We start from the raw sequence: 21,252 nt of genomic DNA, 5'->3' as shown, positions 1-21,252 counted from the left end.
TCAAAAATTTGCATGAGTGCATCATATATACTGACAAGATGATACCTTAGTGGTTTTTAAGGGTTGATACGGCTCTCCCATCTTGTGTTACTCAACGGATTAATAGTCAAGTCCGAGATACAAGTAGGAAGAATTCGCCAACGAATCTGTTGAACTAAAGTAAAGAAGCTGGTTGCATCTAAACAACACCTGGAAGCGTCATTGACCACTAAATTTAAAGAGTGTGAACTACAAGGAATAAAGAAGGCCCGAGGAATTTATATCTGGAACTCTCTTTTGAACACCATTTTCTTTGGCCTTCATATTACTTCCGTTATCATATCCTTGACCACGGAGATTCTCAATCGGTATTTTCATTTGCCTTAGATGTTCAATTAAAGTTTCTGTTATGAATGAACCTGTAGTTTCCTCTAGAGAAACAAATCCTACAAGATGCTCTTACTATTACTTCAGGTTGGGACATCTCACTATCTGATGGAATGACAATATCAACAAAACGTACAATCATTGTTAGCTGTTCAATATGTCTAACGTCTGGAGTGCAATCCAAGATGACTGAATAATATTTTGCCGCTTTTATAAGGAAGGGATAAGATATTATTTTTTATAGCTTTTGACAAGATTTGTATAAGCTCATTTTGAATATCTTTTCCTAAAAATTGGATCGTTATTTCTTGACTTTTGACTCTATGTACATGTTCTTTCATTACAGGATCAAATAGAGCTAAATATTCAACAAACTTCAAAAAATTACCGTTACTGGTAGTGTACAACTTTTAGTACCGCGAAATGCAAGATTTTGTGTGGCAAGTACTCTAACTAAAGCAATCAAACGTTCCAATATTTGACGCCAGTGTTGTTGTTCTTCTCTGATTGTTTGCTGATTGAAATTATCAAGAGTTGTTTCTGCGATTAATCGCAATTCAAGTTCTTTCCAAGTTTGACAGTTTTCTAAATTAGAAGTACTCTTCTCATGTAAAGAAAGGATTACTCCAATATTTTTCTAGTCTTTGAGTCCTGATTTTTGTAGAGTTGATGTAGATTTTTTTGACTGAACATTTTACAGCAAAAAAAAAAAAAAAAACACTGCATCCTTTGATACTGAATATATTAACCATTAACGGTACACTACTTCACTGTTCGGTAGTATCCTCTTTAATGCAAAGAGGAAAATCTTTTTTGTGAATTTTTGAGGAAATCGTATGACACAATCTGTTGTGGTCAACTTTGTACTAAGATTTGTCGAAAATTATCGTTAAAATGAGAAGGCCATTCTGCGGGATCACTGTAATATAATACAGGAATAGTAACTTCTTCTGGTTTGTCTTTGGTATCTTCGTTTTCTTTATTTTGCATATCTGTTCTTGGATCGTTATCGTTAATAAGAGTAACATAACATTCATCTTTCGTATCTTCGGCAAAAGAATTATCATGTTCATCTTTATTAGTTGTTTCTCTTGTGCAGAGATATTTCAAGAAAGAACCCTCTTGCTTCGCTAGTTCTTTAGCTTTTTTTGATTTTCTTTTCCGATACTGAACTCCAGATGGTCGTTTTTTATCAGCCATAGTTAACTAAAAAAATTATACTTTTATAAATAAACTTTCTTATAAAAATAAAAGTATTTTTTAAAAAAGTCGCAGACTTATTATTAATTACTCACACGTTACTATTAATTAATTTATCGTTAATTCATTTTGGACACTAAAATGAACTCGAAAAATTAATAAATGTTTTTAAAATTATTTTTAAATTAATTTTTAATAATTGACTGAAAATAAAATGAAGCTCACCTGATTCAATCGCTCGATACGTGGAACAACTTATGGAGAAATTGAAACACCTTTCAATATATCCATAATCCCCACTTTCGCCACACATTGTTTGGAAAATCCCCACTAAATCCCCACATGAACTGAAATGTTTCTAATTGACATTGAACAAAATAAAATTGTCTTTCAGGTTAAATTAATAGGTTAATTAAAGGGTTTTTTATTTTCTTTTTTAATTAATTTGAAAATTCTCTGTTATAATTCATTTACAAAAAAAAAAAAGTTATCAAATACCGAAATTTAATATTTTAAAATGTTACCGTTTTCAAATATTTATCTTAACTGAATTTTAAATAGCAGTAAGTTCAAATCATTTAAGTAAGGAACAAAAAAGAACCAAGAGTTAAATAGTAAAATAGTGTGATGTGTTGAGGGATAAGGAAAAATAATCGATTCCTAAATCACATATCACTATTTAATTTTTAGTAAAGTATGAATAAAGCATAGCTTGAATTTTTGTGCCCCTTCATGGCTTTTGCCCTAGGCGATTGCGTAGTTGCCTAAATGGTAACGTCGGCCCTACCTCCGTAGCAGACACGTCAGTTGAGAAGCCCTTCATCAGTGACATGATAGGCAACAAGTGACATTCATAAGCAATGCCAGTGTTGCTTCTAATTCTAATATACAATTTGAAGTACAATTTATTTCATGTATAACTGCAGATAATTAAAAGATTTCCTTTGATGAATACCCCTAAGCGTTAAATATTATATATATATATAATGCTGTTGACACACTCTCCCTCGATGAGTCTTTGGACTCCCTGGAGGTGTCAAATAATAATAATAATAATTTTTTATTTTTTTATTTTTTGGTGAATGATTTAACAGAAAATCAACAGATGGCAGCAAGTGAAAATTTCAAATTAATTTTAACAATGGGATAAGATCAAATGTAATTTTGAAAGCAAAGTAATAAATTTAACGAACTGTTAAATTTATTAATAATATGTATGCTAATAATTAAAATAATATTATTTTTAAAAGAGCGCTCCAGAGACCACATACTACACGTACAAGCTATCGTACTTATTCTTTAATTCATTCACAACAACATCCAATGACAATCCATTCCAGTTAGTACCATTCTGTTAGTTTCGAAAGCACGTGGCAAACATCAAAGAACCCGATCTCGTTATCGGTATTATTGCAGCTCGCTCTTATCATTTTCCTTGAACGATTCACGGATACAGGAAACCAGAAAACTCAACAGCCCATCATTTCTGTGTTACAGTACAGTCTAAATGATTTCTTGCATTTGAATTTTAAATACCTCTTCACAATCAATATTCTCTTTTTCTGAGGATTCAGCTTCTGTTTCTCGCAAAATATTGATTTCGAATCATTAAGGAAATGAATGTTTAGATTACACCAAAGGAACCGAGGCCATAAGACTAATAAATTTTATCTAAGGAATTTACTTTTTATTCTATATCACGACGCCACTTACGCACGAAGGAGTTTTGGAAATGATAACGCAATCCTTATTTCATGATATCGTATTCCTAAAAGCCCTGGAGAAAATGCTCATCTGTGATCATCTCATTATTTCGAACTGTGTCCATAGCTGTTGAGAAGCAGGCACAAAAATTGAGCGTGAAAAAAAAAATCATTTGAATCGATAAATTCGGCGCATTAAAATAAATTTTTTATTTGAAAATGTTAGTACCAGCTACATAATATAATAATGCATGTCCATATCATGTGTGGTGTTGGCACAAAATTCAGAAGAAAAGAAGATACAACAGGATTACACTGCGCTATCTAACTCATCCGTGCAACTCACATTATTCCTCACTTAATATTACTTATCACACGGTTTCATTTTGGGAGCAACAAGCGCTGTTCTCTTTGTATCCATGTAGACAGCGCACTTGGAATTCTCTTCCTAATTCTTACACTGAAGAAGTTTTTCCAACAGATGGTCAGCAATTTTCAGTGGCTTAAATCATACTGACGCGTTTCAAATACTAAATTATGGTCATCTCTCTCTCTCTTCCTCTCTCTCTCTGCTTTCGTGTAATATTAGGTTGTTGCAAATGAAATGGCCGATTTTAAGGAACATTGAAAAAGAAGAATACCTGTTTGATCAAAGTTATCTCCAGCAGCATCAATGCATTGTTTCCAACGTGTGGCAAGGTCATTTATACCCCATTTGTAAAAATCAGTGTCTCTGGAAGTGATGAAGTCCTCAACTGCCCGATAAATTGATGCGTCGTTGGCAAGGCATTTCTTAAACAAAAAATGGCTCAAGTGCCTTTAACAAATGGTAATCTGTTGGAGAAATGTCACGAGAGTATGGAGGATGGCAGTGGCGCACCCAGAGGTGGGGACAGGGGGGCCCTGGCCTACTCTAAAGAAAAAGGAAAAAACACCAGAAAATTTTTCAAAAATCTTTTTCTAATTAAAATTCTTTTTTTTTTTATATATTTATGTTGTATCGTATCTTCTATTTCTATATTACTTATGAATTAGCAATCATTGCAGATGCTCAGTCATAGGTCATATGCGATGCATAGTGTGTATTCTCAAATCTTCTACTGAACTCGGGGGGCCCCCCTCCAAGATTAAATCCTAAGTGCGCTACTGGAGGATGAGGCACAATTTTGTATCCCAAATTGTTGATTTGCTGTATGGTTAACACTTCCGTATGTGGTTGGGCGTTATCCTGAAGCAATAGGACTCCATGTCTATTCACAAGTGCTGGTTGCTTAAGGCACAATTTGTCATGCATTTGCCGCATATCTGTACAATATCAAGCTGCATTTATTGTTTCACCTCGTGGAAGGAATGAGTAATTAATAACACTAGCAGAGAACAACCATAAAGTAAACATCTCCATTGGATGCAGACGTGCCTTTGGAGTCCTTCCTGGTGCGTCTTTCACTCGTAACCACTGCGACGAACGTGTACGATTGTTGTAGAATATCCACTTCTCATCCACAGTCACAATTCGTTGCAGGAACCTTTTTTCTTTACTTCTTAAGAGAGAAAAGCACTTCCAAACGCCGTGCTTTGTTTTCATCAGTGAGTTCGTGAGGCACCCACTTGTCGAGCTTCCTTACTTTTCCTATTATTGCCAATGCCGTGAAACAGTTGAGAAGTGTACATTTAGTGTCTCGGCGATCTCTTGTACTGTTTGTCGTGGATCTGATTCGATTAAATCCTTTAACTCATTCGAATCAATGGAGGAAGGACGATGGACGATGGCTGCGGGGTTCGTTTTGTAGCCTCAAATCTCCTGAGCGAAATTTTGCAAACCAAAGGCGAGTCGATCTCTCATTAATTGTTTCTCCTGTTTTTTACTGCAGCCGCTGCAGAATTTCCCAATTTGAACTCGTAAAGGTATAGCAACCTTAATTGACTGGGTTCCATGATTGACTTGATGTCGGTAGTATTCAATGTTTAATGCTCGTTGAACGAAACAAATACTATAATTGCATCACCCACGTGTGACGATGTCACATGACATGAAAATTTGCATATACCTCAGTGCTTGCTTTCTTCAGCAACCAGTAGAAACCTGACAGTCATTCAACGGCCATTTCATTTGCAACAACTCAATACATCATTTGGAAAAATCATTCTTTTTGAGAATATTAATTATGAATTATATGTTAAATTTGAATCTAAATCCAATTTTATTAAAAATATTAAGCTATTAAGGAAATTTTAAGAATAAATTCTGAATAATATTAATATATCTTTTTAAAATAGTTATAGAAGTAATATATATATATATATATATATATATATCTATATCTACTCTCTCTCTATATAAAAAGATAAGCGATTAAGCGATTAGTAAGTGAATTTAGTTTTTAGTGAGATAGAGGCAAATTTATTACCCAGTGATTACGAGTGATGATATTGAGTTGTTAGCGAGATAGTGAAGTGAGGAGACAGGAGTTTTAGTAACGGATTATTCTCAAAGTATTGGAACCTTATTACAAAAAGGACTACAGGAGAGTTTCTGGGTGCCAGAACTCAGAAAAACCTACTAAGGTAAGTAGCAGCCAATTCTCTATATAACTTAGCAATACCAAGCCCATGGAAAAGCCCCAAACGTTCGAAGAAGTTTACAGAGAGTTCCTAAGATTAGGAAAACTCTTAAACGCTAACTGGCCAGGGAAAGTAAAACTGTACGACATTCTCCCCCGCAGCAGTCACAGTCGGCATCATGGACGACCAAAACAACAAAGACGACACACACCCTCAACAAGACTTAGCACTCTTGCCACAACCAAAAGAACAAACAACACATAGCAACGCATGCCAAACAGCAGAATCGCACACAGACTTCCAGAAAGTACAAAAGAAAAGAAAAATATCTAACACAACAGAAATACCCCAAACAAGAGAAATAGACAAAGGAACAAATGAAAGAATACCCCCAGTTATCCTAAGGGCCAAGGAACACTGGACATCCATCGCCACCGCTCTGAAAACAATAGGAATCACCTTCACAAAAGCAACAAACACAGAAGAAGGAATACGCATTCAACCTAAGACATCGACAGACTATAGAAACAACAAAATTCTTGGATAATAACAACCTACCGTATCACACATTCCAACTCAACAGCGACAAACATCTGAAAGTAGTAGTAAGGGAATCACAGAAACAATATCAACAGAACAAGTCACCACAGACCTACATAACAAAGGATTTAATCCCATTAAGGTAAGCCGAATGCATAGAGCAGACAAGATTCCCTATCCCTTGATCCTCGTCGAAATCTCAAAAGACCAGAAAGATATATACGACCTCCAAACCATCTGCGATCTAATTATAAAAGTAGAATCTCTGAGATGCAAATCCACAACAACACAATGTCACAGATGTCAGAAGTTCGGTCATGCACAGCGATGCTTCAAAGCAGAATTCCGATGTGTGAAATGTGGAGGAAAACACGCCACACTAGAATGCAAGAAACCACGCACCCAGCCAGCGAAGTGTGCTAACTACGGGGGCCCACACCTCGCCAACTACAGATGATGTACAGCATAACCCCAAAGCAGCAAGCCCATACAAGAATGCAGACCCACCCAACAAATCACAGCCTCCACAACAAACGGAAGAACATATGCAGAAGTTACAAGACCAACTCAACAACAAGACTCCAAACCCACAGCAAACCAGCAAGACCAATCTCCTCAACATAACAAGCTGCATAGGAGAGATGCTTGCAGAACTCCGACAAACTGACCCAACACAAGAGGCCAAGGATATCATTCTAAAACACACACAGATTTTAATCTCTGCAATCCTTAATGGAAAAAAGCTAAATAAAACCCAACTCTACAGCTGTTAGCTGGAATGCTAACAGACTACCCAACAAAGCAATAGAACTACAGGAATTCGCGGCAGAAACCCAAGCAGACATTATCTTAGTAAATGAAACACACCTGCGTCCATCTGACAATACAAAAATAAACAACTACACCATGTACCGCACAGAGAGAACCTATGCAAGAGGAGGAGGAACTGCCATCTTCATTAAAAGAAGTATAAAACACAACGCAATCGCTACATCTGAAACAGAACACATGGAAAAAACAGGAATTGAAATACATATGGAGAACACAAGCAGTATCATGGCATTTGCAGCATACGTCCCCCCAAATAAAAAACTCCTGGAATCAGATCTGGATGAAATACTAAATGCAGGTAAAGCAGTAATCATAGCTGGAGATTTTAATGCCAAACATTCAGCCTGGAATAGCAGAAACTCAAATATCATCGGAAGAATACTCAACTCGTATACTACTTCACGAAAAATAGCAGTAATAGGAGCTACAGAACTCACACACTATGGAGCAACCGGACATCCTGATGCACTTGATATAGCTATATTAAAAAACAGCGCACAGCTATCAAATACATGCAGTCAACGAATTAAGTTCTGATCACAAACCCATCATATTGCAACTAGGTATCACACAAGATTTAACGGAAAATACCTCCACCTTTATAAACTGGAAACAACTTCCCTCAGCCTTCCAGAAAATTCTTGGCCCAGTACCACATATATCCACTGAAGACATAGAAAAATCAGCAAAAACCTTTGAAAAGCAAGTACTAACAGCAGTATCACAGGTAACACATACAACCAAATGTACACCACCAAATAAACTCCCAGAGGACATAAAATGTCTTATCCGAGAGAAAATCAGGTTAAGAAGAAAATATCACAGAACACTGGATCCCGCAGAAAAGCAGGCAGTTAACAAAGAGCTACAAACCAGGTTCGGTATGCCATGAAGGATCATAGTAACGAACTCTGGAATAACAAAATACACCAATTAAACACAGAGGATCAATCATTGTGGAGAATGATGAGATCACTTCGTCAAAACGTAACATGCTTCCCCCAATCCAAGGAGAATATAGAATCGCCTACAGTGATGAGGAAAAGGTAGAAGTATTTGCAGACAGCTTAGAAAGACAATGCAGTCCAAATTATGCCAATGTAGATGTAAGCTTCATAAGAAAAATCCACACCCAAGTGTGTAAAATAACTTAAAACGCCTCACTCCAATCCAACAACAAATCTCTGTCACCAACAGAAATATATGACATCATAAGAAAACTAAACAACAAAAAGGCTCTGGTTCTAGATGGTATAAGGAATAAGGTGCTCAAGCTACTCCCACGTAAAGGGGCTATACATCTGGTAGCCATCACCAATGCCATCCTTCGGCTAAATTATTTCCCAGAGCGATGGAAGCTTGCATATGTCTTCCTAATTCCAAAACCTGGGAAAAATGCACAATTCCCACAGAACTATCGGCCTATCAGTCTTCTATCATGTGTAGGCAAGATAGCCGAACGCGCTTTACTAACACGGATTCAAGAAGCAACAGATAACAACCAAGTCATACAAGACGAGCAATTCGGATTCAGAAAACAGCATTCTGCGACCTTCCAAATATACAGAATCATTGAATAGGTCACCCAAGGGTATAAATGGCAGCAACATTCTGGTGCAGTCCTCTTGGCCATAACACAAGCATTTGATAGAATTTGGCATCATGGTCTAATTTTTAAGCTACACCAAGTAGGAATCCCAATACCACTTGTTCTACTTATCAAATATCTCAGTAACAGAAAATTTAAAATAAACCTGAATAGAATCAGATCCACAGAAAGGAGAGTCATGGCAGGAGTCCCACAAGGCTCTCTGCTATCTCCCCCTATTCTTCTCCATATACATGGCGGATCTCCCCAAGTTATCCCCATCCATCACCGCTCTCTATGCTGACGACACAATTATCATAGACAGATCCCTCCGTCCACATTTGGCCACAAACAAGCTACAGAGAGCAGTCAACGAATTAGAGGACTGGTACACCAAATGGCACATTGCCATTAATACAGGAAAAAGCTCTGCAGTACTTTTCACCAGACGTAAAGCAGAACCGAAAAAAAGCATACAAATGTTTGGAAAACTCATCCCTTGGCACAACTCTACCAAATATCTAGGAGTTCATCTTGACAAATGCCTGAATTTCAAGACACACATATATAGTATCTCCACCAAAGCAAGTCAGAAAATAGCACAACTATATCCACTTTTGAATAGAAAGAGCTTCCTAAACATAAATAACAAAATCCTTCTCTATAAATCAGTGATAAGACCACAACTCACTTATGCATCACCAACCTGGGGACACACAGCTAAAAGCAACATCCACAGATTACAGACGATCCAGAACAAAAGCCTGAGAATGGCATTTAATGCTCTTGTTTCATGAGAAACCTCCAGTTACACCAGGAAGCCAACCTTCCAGATATCAACCTTTCAGAAAATTTCTTCACAGACACAGATAATCACCCAAATCAGCTAATTCAACAGGCAGCAGGCTACAAACCCTCAGATCATTTCAAACATAAAAAACCAAAATCCTCCATTCCAGGATAAAACTAATACAGCTTACAATCAGGGCCGGCAGAAGTGGGCATGCAGAGCATGTGGTGCATGCGGGCGCTGCTACGATGGGAGCACCGCCGCCAGGGAACGGTTCATAAGTTAATTTTTAAGAAACTAAATTTTTATCATAAAAACAAAAAATTCTTAGAATGATCAATATTAAAATAAATAAGGCCAGATACACCGAATAAAAAAAATTAAAAAAAAGTATATTGCCGCCTCTTTGATCAGCCAGCTGTTTAGTCTATGTCACAATTATATCACAATGTTGTGTCTACTGCAATCTATCTAAAGTGAAACGGTGAACGGTTTTCATGCGCAGAAACGAATTTTCGTACAAAACATTTGTTGCTAGTTAACCTGCCATATGGTACACATCTCAGTAGGCTACTGACAGTAGCGCAGTGCCGACTATTATTTCGTCTCTGTGTCGTGTTGTGTAATAATTTCTTGTGGGTATAAAATAGAAATGGAATCAAAAATTTAAAAAAAAGTTACATGGTGCATAAAATCGTAAGCGTCATGCTGCGAAAGAAGCAGATATTAAGAAACAAACTGGGACTCTTAGATTTGTTAAAATATTAAAATATTCTGATACAGATTGTAACCAACTCGATACATCAGAAATCAGAGTTGACGAACCGTGCACATCATCCAGTTTGAATGAAAGTACTATTACAACTGTTGAACAAGATAACAAGACGCAGGATTTAAGTGAAAAACAGTTAGTAGAAGATCCAGGTGAATGGGTAAATATTGATGAAAAATTACGAGTTGTTTTAATTGAAATGGGGCCTGTTCAAAAGAAAAATATAATATATCCCAGAGATACATATGGTCGTAAATTTGGCGACACGTATTATAATAGAAAAATGGAAAACGGGACCTCTTGCCAAGAACATGGCTCATTTATTCCGAAACTTTAAATTCTGTTTTTTGCTTTTGTTGCAAACTTGTCGCACCTATTGAATCACCTACTGAGTCTTGTAGAAGGTTATAACGATTGGCGAAATGTAAGTACAACTTTACATAGACATGAGATTAGTTTAACTCACACGAAAAATTTCTTAAAATGGAAGGAACTTGATAAAAATTTAAAAAAAAAACTACTATTGATTTCCAGACTCAAAGCATGTATGAAACGGAAAAGAAACAACGGTCGAGTGTTTTAGAACACTTGATTGAAATTATAAAATTCCTTGGTAGTCGAAATTTAGCTTTTCGCGGATCATCTGATAAATTATATGAAAGGAATAACGGCAATTTTTTAAAATTAGTCGAACTGTTTGGGAAGTTTGATCCCGTTATGGAAAATCATGTTGAAAGTGCCCTACAACGAAACAATGGGGTACACTATTTGAGTAAAGACAGTCAAAATGAAATATGGGAAACTTTAAGTAACTCAATCAGGGATACAATTTTATTATCAATTCGCAAATCTAAACATTATTCCATAATTTTAGACTGCACACCTGATGCAAGTAAAACAGAACAAATGACCATTATTATTCGCTTTGTTTCCTGTGACAATGGAATTGTCAAGATCAGAGAAAACATTTTAGGTTTTGCAGATATATCAGATTCCACAGGACGTGGTTTATGTGCAACAATAATGGAACAATTGGAAAAATGCAACATTCCCATTGGAGACATGCGAGGTCAAGGGTATGACAATGGGGCAAATATGAAAAAGAAAAAATATGGGCTCCAAAATTTGCTTTCGAACAAAATTCCTCGAGCTTTTTACGTGCCATGTGCTGCTCATACTCTAAATTTAATCATTAACGATGCAGCCAAAGTGAATGCAGATACAATTAGTTTCTTTGAAATTATTCAAGAAATATAAAATTTCTTTTCATTCTCTTACAAACGTTGGGCAATCCTTTTAAAGTTCGTAAAAAATTTAACATTGAAACAGCCATCAGAAACGCGATGGGAAAGTAAAATTAATGCAATCCGCCCTCTATGATATCAGTTACGAGAAATTTACGATGCATTTTTTGAAATTTTAAATAATGAAAATTTTAATAAAGAAACTCAGCATGAAGCACAAACATTATGTGCTAAAATGAAGGACTACAAATTTATTTGCTCTCTTATAACTTGGCATGATTTACTTAACAGAATAAACCCTGTGAGTAAAATGCTTAAAGACAAAAATATGAACATTACACTTGCTTTAGAATCTATTATATCTTAAAAATATTCTTACAAGAGTATCGATCAGATACAAATTTTAAAGAAGTTCTAAAAACGGCAAAAGAACTGAGTGAAGAGGTGGATGGAGAACAAGAATTTGAAACTGGTACGGAAGTTCGACGACGAAAGAAGACATGACAATTGGACTACGAGCTTCATGACGAAACGCCACAATCGCCAGAAGATAAATTTAGAGTGAATGTGTTTTATACACTTCAAGACGTTGCAATGTGTTCATTAATAGAACGTTTTGAACAACTAAAAACATATTATGATAATTTCAATTTCTTGTATAGATTACTACAAATTAATAACGAAGATTTACGAAGAAATTGTGACGATTTAGAGATTCTCTTGAAGGACTGCGACAATAAAGACGTAAATGCAGTAGAATTATTTGACGAGTTATGTGCTTTCCGGGATATTTTTCGGAAGGATAATTTAAATATTCAAAAGCCCTTTCGATATTCTTAATTTTATTGTGTCCAATAACTTATCTTTCCCTAAATTTTCAATTGCTTTAAGAATACTATTAACCTTAACTGTTAGTGTAGCAAGCGGTGAACGTTCCTTTTCCAAGTTGAAAATTGGTTAAAACCTACTTAAGAACAAGTATGTCACAAAAAAGGCTTGTTAGTTTGGCGCTAATAGCTATTGAAAATGATATATGTGCGGAATTAGACGTTAAGACCATTATTTCTAATTTTGTGAATATGAAATCAAAAACTTTAAAATTTTAATTTAAAAAATTTCTAGTATATTTATGTAATTTAATTTATTTTCTGTTATTCTGTAAAGATGTTATTTTTTGAATACTTATATTAAATGTTCTAATTATTTCTGAATTCTTTTCTTATTTTCTCATCTATTTTGAGTTTCTTTTATTTTCCTAAAAGATAGTTCCACTTATAAATATTATTAAACATATTTTACAAGTTACTAAGAATTTAGTAACTTGTAAAATGCAAGAATTTTTTAAACTTTAGTTCAAATAAATTTTAACTTTAATTAAAATTTAATTTTGTTAGCCATTCGGGTCGGTGAGAAGGCTATAATCCCTGTATCATTATATTAAACGATTAAAGTGAAGTTGCTTTATCAAAATTTGCTTTAACTTTTGAGAATTTTTTGAATATTCGGGTTTATAACGATTATCCTGCCTAGTCAACACCCCCGGTTCGTTACATCTAGCGAACCAACGTGTGGCTCTTCTGTCAATATTTATTTATGAAATTTCAAATAATTAAAATTTTTATTATCGTAAAAGAACCACACCCTCCCGGATCGTTACAGGGGCGCTTAGATAGAAATTGCATGCCGGTGGCAAAGACCCTAGCGCCTGCTCTGCTTACAATGCTCGATTATTACCCGCCCATTGTGAGCTGTAAGCTCACAATGGGCAGGTAATAACTGACACAATGAGCAGGTCATTTACCTACAATAATCTTCTCATACACAAGCTAAAATCAGATGAAGGGATAAAGAGTCAAGGACTCGGTCCATCTCCCAAAGAAGTTCCAAGTTGCAAGTAAAAAGATATGGCGAAATTTGAAACGTTTTTATGTCACGTTGTTTGTCTTACCGACCCGGAACTCGGGGAGTTGGGCGCCAGGGGAGCGGAGCCCCCCTCCCCTAGTGTATACACACACACACACACACACACATATATATATATACATATAGACGCGATGCATTTGTCCCAACGTTGCGTCCATTTCTTAAACACATGCGAGAGTCCGTTTTTTGAGGTTCTTTCAAAACCGCCTCCGCAGCTTTTACACATGCTTTGTTGCTTTCGAAATGGCGGCCTCTTAGTGGTTTCTTGAGCTGAGGAAACAGCCAGAAATCGCATGGTGTGAGATCAGGACTGTATGGAGGGTGTGGTAGGATATCTGTGTTGTTCTTCTGCAAAACGTCCGCTACACAACTAGCAATATGTGGCCTTGCATTATCGTGGTGCAATAAGAAGCCATTCTTCAGCAATGGACGCTTCCTTTTGACGTGCTTGATGATAATCGCTGCTGCGTTGATCATTGTCTCTGTGATGGACGTTGAAGGTCTTCCCTCACGTTCAAGATCTTCCACATTTTGCCTTCCTTAAAAGTTTTATGCCAGCGAAAAGCACTTGCCCTCGACATTGCTTCATCCTGGAAAGCTTCGCGTATCATGTTAAAAGTGTCCGATACCGATTTTTGCAAACGCACACAAAATTTAATCGCATAACGCTGTTCCAAGGACGCTTCCATTTCGAAGACTGGTTGCACCTCGTAGGTGCGCCGATGAGCACTTGCGTTTTGTCACGTGACACTCTGGCACATCAGCCTGTATACGCCATCTATCAACCTGTTTTGTTAATACAGACAGCAACATTTCTTTATTCCACAGAAATTAATATTATGATGAGTGGTTTCGCAACAGTAAAATTAGTCTTATTACTTATTGAACAGCCCACGTATATACAATTTTATATATATAAAAGCAAGTTTTTTTATATGTATGTATAAAAACTGTTCCATTGTACATCTGACTAACATAATGAACTCCATCCTCCACTACAAACATTTCTCTTCCTACTGGAAACTGGCGGACATAATGCCAATCCATAAGTCTGGAAAAGATCCGCGATTGCCTCAAAGTTACAGATCAATCAGCCTCATCTCAAATCTGAGCAAAAGTGCCGAGAAAGTTATTCTTATCAGACTCCAAGAATCAGTACAGAAGCTAAACATTCTTCCTGAGGAGCAGTTTGGGTTCCGTCAATTTCACAGCACCACCCTACAGATTAGTGGAATATGTCACCATGGGATTCAACTGGCGTCAATGCATTGGCGCTGTTTTCCTTGACATAGCCAGTGCATTCGATAAAGTTTGGCATTATGGTTTGCTATACAAACTGATATCAACTGGAATACCAATGGGAATGATTCATCTAATTAAGTCATACTTTATGATAGGTGAATGCAAATTAAGATAAACGGTACAATTTTAACAAAAACGCATCTTGGGTGGAGTCCCACAAGGATCCTCACTGGCACCGATTCTGTTTTCCATATACATGTGTGATATCCTGCACAACCCATTGTTATCTATCAAAGCCCTATACGGATGATACAGCCATATTAGCCAGATCTTTGAAGCTGCACCTAGCCATCAAAAAACTAAAAGAAAATCTACTGGTAATTGAACAATATTTCACCAAATGGCGACTCCAAGTGAATCCTCAGAAGAGCATAGCTGTGCTATTCCCCCAGAAGATCAATGTTTCTAAAGGAGACATCCTCCTATTTAACACAAAAATCCCATGGCTAACTGAGATGAAATATCTTGGCATACTACTGGACAGAAAGCTGACTTTCAGTTCTCATATCAACTCTGTCTAAAGACATCAAAAATCATAACCCAGCTCTATCCGCTAATTAACAGGAACAGCAAGCTGAACACCAGAATCAGTTTACTTATATATAAATTGATGATTCATCCTATACTCACCTATGCATCTCTGGCTTGGAGCCATACCGCTAATCAGGGCTGGCTCTACCGAAGGTGCAAGACGTACATTTGCACGGGGCGACAAGTTTTTTTGAGGCGGCAAAGTTGGCATAAACTATATGAAAAATATGGGAGAAGGGGCGCCCCTGCCGCTAATACCCATATTCTCAAGTTATGTGTGCAAAATAAATGTCTAAGGATGATCCTCAATGCACCATGGTTCGTACGAACTTACAACTTCATCGGGACACAAATGTCCCCTATATTTACATCTTCATGCAGACTATAGCAACTAAGTTCTTAAAAGCATCTGTGCACCCTAACAAACTGATTCAACTAGCTGCAAATTACGACGCAACAGATTACTTCAAACATAAAAGATCAAAAGCCATTTTAAACTTGAATTCTGATGACTAATCTTCAAGCCCACTCGGGGCGAGCAATAGGCTCATAAATGTTTTCCACTCACAGTTTCCTCATCAGATAGCAGGGAATATGAAAGCATCTGCTTCACCCTTTAGGTCAGTAACATTGTTGTTGTTGTAAACTGTTGCGATTCAGGTAAAGGGGATATGTATGGCTTTCTTGATTAACATGGCTGCTTCTTGTGTGATTTATAGTAAATTATGTAGTTCGTATATTGTTTTGATTAAACTGATAGTTCGAAGAAGTTATTAGAGGGAAAACTCTACCAGATGGCGATTCGTTCTATAATTACATATGCCTCTCCATCTTGGAACCATACCTCCAATGCTAATATACTTCAATTGCAACGAGTACATAACAAATGTTTACAAATGATACTAAATATTTGTCAGAAATGTACAGATTCACCGGGACACAAATATTCCTTATATCTCCTCATCCTTACGCTTTCTAGCAGTAAAGTTCTTTTCAGGGACGACTACACACCCTAATCAACTGGTACAGCAAGCTGCAAACTACAATGAAAAAGTTCTGGAGTTTCTTGCCCTCATAGGGCAAGCCGAGAACTCATCAATTTTTTTTTCTCTCTTCATTGTTTTCTAGGTATCCGACAATGGGGAGTATAAAAAGCCTCTTTCTGAAACAGTAATATTCTTCAATTCATGAGATGTTTGAATTTGAGTGTGCCTCAGTAACTCAATGTCTCCATCCCTCTTGTTCAAATGTATTCCAGATATCTACATATTCTGGAAATCTTTGTACATATGATCAATGTCATTCATTTTAATAGATTTCTCCTCAGTTCTATCAAACTGAGGCAACAAATTAATTATCCTCCCTGTCACATTTTTGCTGATTCTAACATTACTCCTGAATTACTGTTATCAGTTTATTCATTATCCATGACATGATTTTGCTGCAGTTTGTAATGTTACTCTGAAATTTTGCATTATTCAGTTTACTTCTTCAAACATCATACATATCAAAACTTATTCATATTCCAGCTTGTTTTCATTCATGTTATACTATTATTCCAACAGGTAAATAATACTTTAACATTCTGTCTTGCACACCTCAAATCATAGAATCTCCATTATGTCATACTCCTGTTTTGTCCTATTCCAAACTCTGTCCTTTTTGTTTTCCACTCCTTTCCTCACATCATCCCCACATTAAAATGAATTGTCATTCACCTCACATACCTTGCGCTCACTTCCTTGTTCCCTCTGTAATCCTGCCGTCTGTCATGCACTACCATGCCCCTTTAATCCCATTTCATTAAGCTCAACAATCCTCAATATCCTATATATATATAATGCTCTCTACATATCCTCCATCCATGTGATTCAGCCACCAAATCCCTGAAACCTGAAGTTCAGGTTCCTAAACTTCAGAAACCTGGTTCTGAAGTTTCCCCCAGAACCAGGTAAATTTGTCTTTTACATGGTGATCAAGTGCTCCATTATGACTCAGGTAGGCCTCCAAAAAATTATACTGCTAGGTAACTACAGAAATGCTAACTAGCATATCGTGTATTAATTCTTTTTTGCAAATGGAACTACATTATTTGCATAGATAAAATACTGTAATTTCCGACTGATGTTCAGAACAGCACTGCACACCTCAATTATGCCAAAAGATGCACTGTTTCAATTGGTTGATGAAATTAGGTGCAGTTGATGTCAGCAAGACATGATTGACAGAAGATATACTGATGGAAACAGATTATTATTATTATTATTATGTGACACCTCCAGGGAGTCCAAAGACTCATCGAGGGAGAGTGTGCCAACAGCATTGAACGATTAAACCTCTTCAAACTACTAACCATGCTCAAACTTGCTTAACTTTTTGCTGAACCATTAGTAGCAGAGGCTCTACCAATCGACCAACCTTTGCTGGCTAAGGATATAGTTCTTTTATTTATTTATTTATTTTTGATCTCAGAGTTGTATCTCGTTAGTGAGCAGTGAGAGACATGTAATAATAATAATACACAACTCTTCTTAAAACTTGGGTTTTTCATTCCACAAAAACAGGCCAAGTGGACAGGAGCACATAAAATTAAAAGAAAGACAAAACAATGACCATAGCTTTAGTTGCATCAGTGACAAGTCAGAATAACAGCTATCGATATTACACTCAAATAACATTAATAAAATAAATGAAATTCCTGCCTATATCAGGATGGATTTTCATTTGGGTAAATTTTATTTTACTTTGCAGGAATGATATGTTGTATCCAAATTGTGTCTCTCTCTTCACAATATGCTTCTTTAAGCATGGACCAGTTGACTACTTACATCAAAGGTGCGACTTGCTGTACTTCTGATACCAAGCATATCTGTTAAGATCCCTTTTCACACCCATGACTATGAACAAGTAAAGTGACCAAGTGTATTGAGTTTTTTTCACTTGGTTATACTATTAATTAGAGATGCCAAGAAATTATATTCTTGGTTTAAGGATATATTTTTTGGCATCTTTACTATATAGTATAACAAAATGAAAAAACTTTCAACTTTCTCTAATTCAGAGTACTTTGATAATAATGTGTGACACCTTTTAACTACATGTGGATAATACATGACTTCTGCATTACTTCAACCTTGGTATCTCTTCTGGGTCTGGTTCCTGCTGATGACATTTAATGATGTTTGTGCTTGCTTTCTAGGGAGTAGAGAGGTTCTGCTCAGTGGCAAGTTTTTGCCTGTAGCTGAGTAGATCCACTGCTGATTTTCCTGTAAATGATCTGAGATGATGTACCTTGATGGACCCGTGTTTCACTCAGGATTTCTCCATGAGTGCAAGTCACAAAGATGCCTCCAACGATCTCGATCTTGAGCCTCTCTCTTCCATGTTATACCCATAGATTTCACTAGTGGATCTTCCCATCTTGTAGGTGGTCTTCCTGGTTTTCTCTTTATTCTTGGATGCCAGTTGAGTATTCTATATGTCCATCTGTTATCCCTGAGTCTGGCTATGTGACCTGCCCATCTCATCTTGCTTTCATATACTGCAGTTACCACATCTTTTATGCCTGATCTCTTTCTTAGTTCCGTGTTTCTAACATGTTCCATTCTGCTGATGTTACAAATCCTGCGTTCTATTGCATGCTGAGTTATTCTGAGAGTCTCTTCTTCTTTTCTTGTCGTGTTCCTGATCCATATGCGAGTGATGGTAGAATATCACTATTAAATAGTTTTGCCTTCGGAGAGATGTCAAGATTTGGATCAGTAAGTGTTTCTTTTAATCTGTTGAATGATAGCCATGCAGCTTTCTTTCTTTTTGCTAGTTCTTCAGATAAATCGTTATTCATTTTTATTGTTTGTCCTAAGTACTTGTATGAGTCAACTTGTTCTATAGGGATGTTATCAATACATAGGTGACTGTCACTTGTGTAGATGTTTTTGATCCATTTTGTTTTTTCTAGATTCATTTCTAAGCCTGCTGTTTGTGTATACTTTTCCACCCATTTCTTCTAGGTCTTTTGGATTGTGGGATATCAGTACTAGATCATCGGCAAACATAAGAATTTGTAGCTTTTCACCATCTATGCTTATTCCTCCATTTAGGTCTATTTTTTTCAGAACGTATTCTAAAGTGCTGGTAAATAGATTTGGGGAGATCACATCACCTTGGCGGACCCCTCTCTTTATATCTATATTTATAGATTGATCATATAGGGTTATTTGTGTGGTCTGATTTTTGTTAATTTCTTTTATCATGTGGATATAAGTAGGATCCACATTTATTTCCAGTAAGGCACTGATGACTGCATTGTGTTCTATGGTATTAAATGCTTTTTTAAAATCAATAAAGAGGAAACACAGAGGGATTCGGTATTCTCTGCATACAGGGAAAAAACTCTGAGTGATCTACAAGATCACTCAGAGTTTTTGGAGAGGTTTCCCTGCACTTTGACATACCTCAATAAAGGTTGAAACTGGTATAATGCATAGTATTATACATGTTTGAAAGGGTTTGTACTTTGCATTATACTAAGGCAATTGATGTGCTTCTATATACAAGTAGCCCAGCTGTTGAAGATACTTCACATGCAAACAATGTTTGACTTACACTTGGAGAGAGGGTTAAATCAAGAATATAATTTCTTGGCATCTTTAAGTGATAGGCATTCACATAACTCATTAATGGGGTATATATAGGTCCTCAATGGATAATGCTCTCTTTTTATTTTTCCACAGAAGAGATTTGGTCTACTATACTTGATACAGTTACTGAAGAATTCACAAGACAAGAGGAAGATTTGAAATAATGCATAAACATTATTTCAAACAATTTATTTCTAATTCCTGTTTTGCACAATAAGATAAATATTTTCTTGCCCTTTCAAGTTCAACTGCCATATTATAACAGTATTTTTCTCTTTTCAGTAAATTCTTTCATTTAATATGATAGTACATTTGCTGTTGCTTCTTCCATCTGGTTATCTTGTTCTCTGTCAATCCAATCCAGGATTCTCGTCCCAACATGTCCTTTTGGATGTTATCCTTCTAACATCATCATAGTCTTCATTTAGGTCAACCATTCACAAGTTTTACCAAGAAAGCTGATCTCTTCACCTCCTTCTTTCTGCACATCCAAGACATCTCAGCCTGCAAGATCTGATATAATAGCAGGGATTTTTAAGCTATTGATTATGTCTTCTTCTCCACTCTCCTGTCCTAAAGGTGCAAAGACTTTTCCAAAGATTTCAAAGATCTTTTTCATGATAGTCTGTTATGCTCCAGGATAAATATTAATCGTGTTCAATGGATTAGACATGATTTGCAAAATTAATTAAGTTTATTTAAACTTACAGCTAAATATATGCTGATATAGGTAGAATTATCAGGAATATTGCTGATGTTAATTCTCTTCAGGATAATATTCTGCAGAAGATTTGAATAGACTTTTGGCTTGGACAGATGAGTGAGTGTTGTAGGTTTAATATTAATGAACTACACTTTAAGGTGCAGAGATATAAGATTATGCACTGTATTGGTGAAGTTGTGCTTCAGGAAGTGGATGAGATTCGGGACCTTGGGGTGATCGTAGACAGTGGACTAAAGTTTTGAGAGCACATTACAAGTGCTGCAAAGACTGCACATCATATTGATGCTCTGATAAGAAGTACTTTGACATGTAGGGATAAGAAGGTGACGCTGCCTCTGTACAAGACATTAGTCAGACCACACATGAACTATTGTGCTCAAATTTGTTTGCCTAGTTTTCACTGGGACGTGAAAAACTTGAGGATCCAAAGACAAATGACCAAAGTGATATTGGGATTTTGGAGTGTTGGTTATGTAGAGCAGTTGAGAAATGTATATTACAGAGTTCAATGGACAGAGGGAAAAGAGGAGATATGA

This window comes from Typopeltis vanoorti, chromosome 21 (assembly GCF_054136105.1).
Source record: "Typopeltis vanoorti isolate ZY-2024b chromosome 21, IOZ_Tvanoo_1.0, whole genome shotgun sequence".
Classification (NCBI taxonomy): Eukaryota; Metazoa; Arthropoda; class Arachnida; order Uropygi; family Thelyphonidae; genus Typopeltis; species Typopeltis vanoorti.
Note: the sequence above shows the minus strand (reverse complement) of the source record.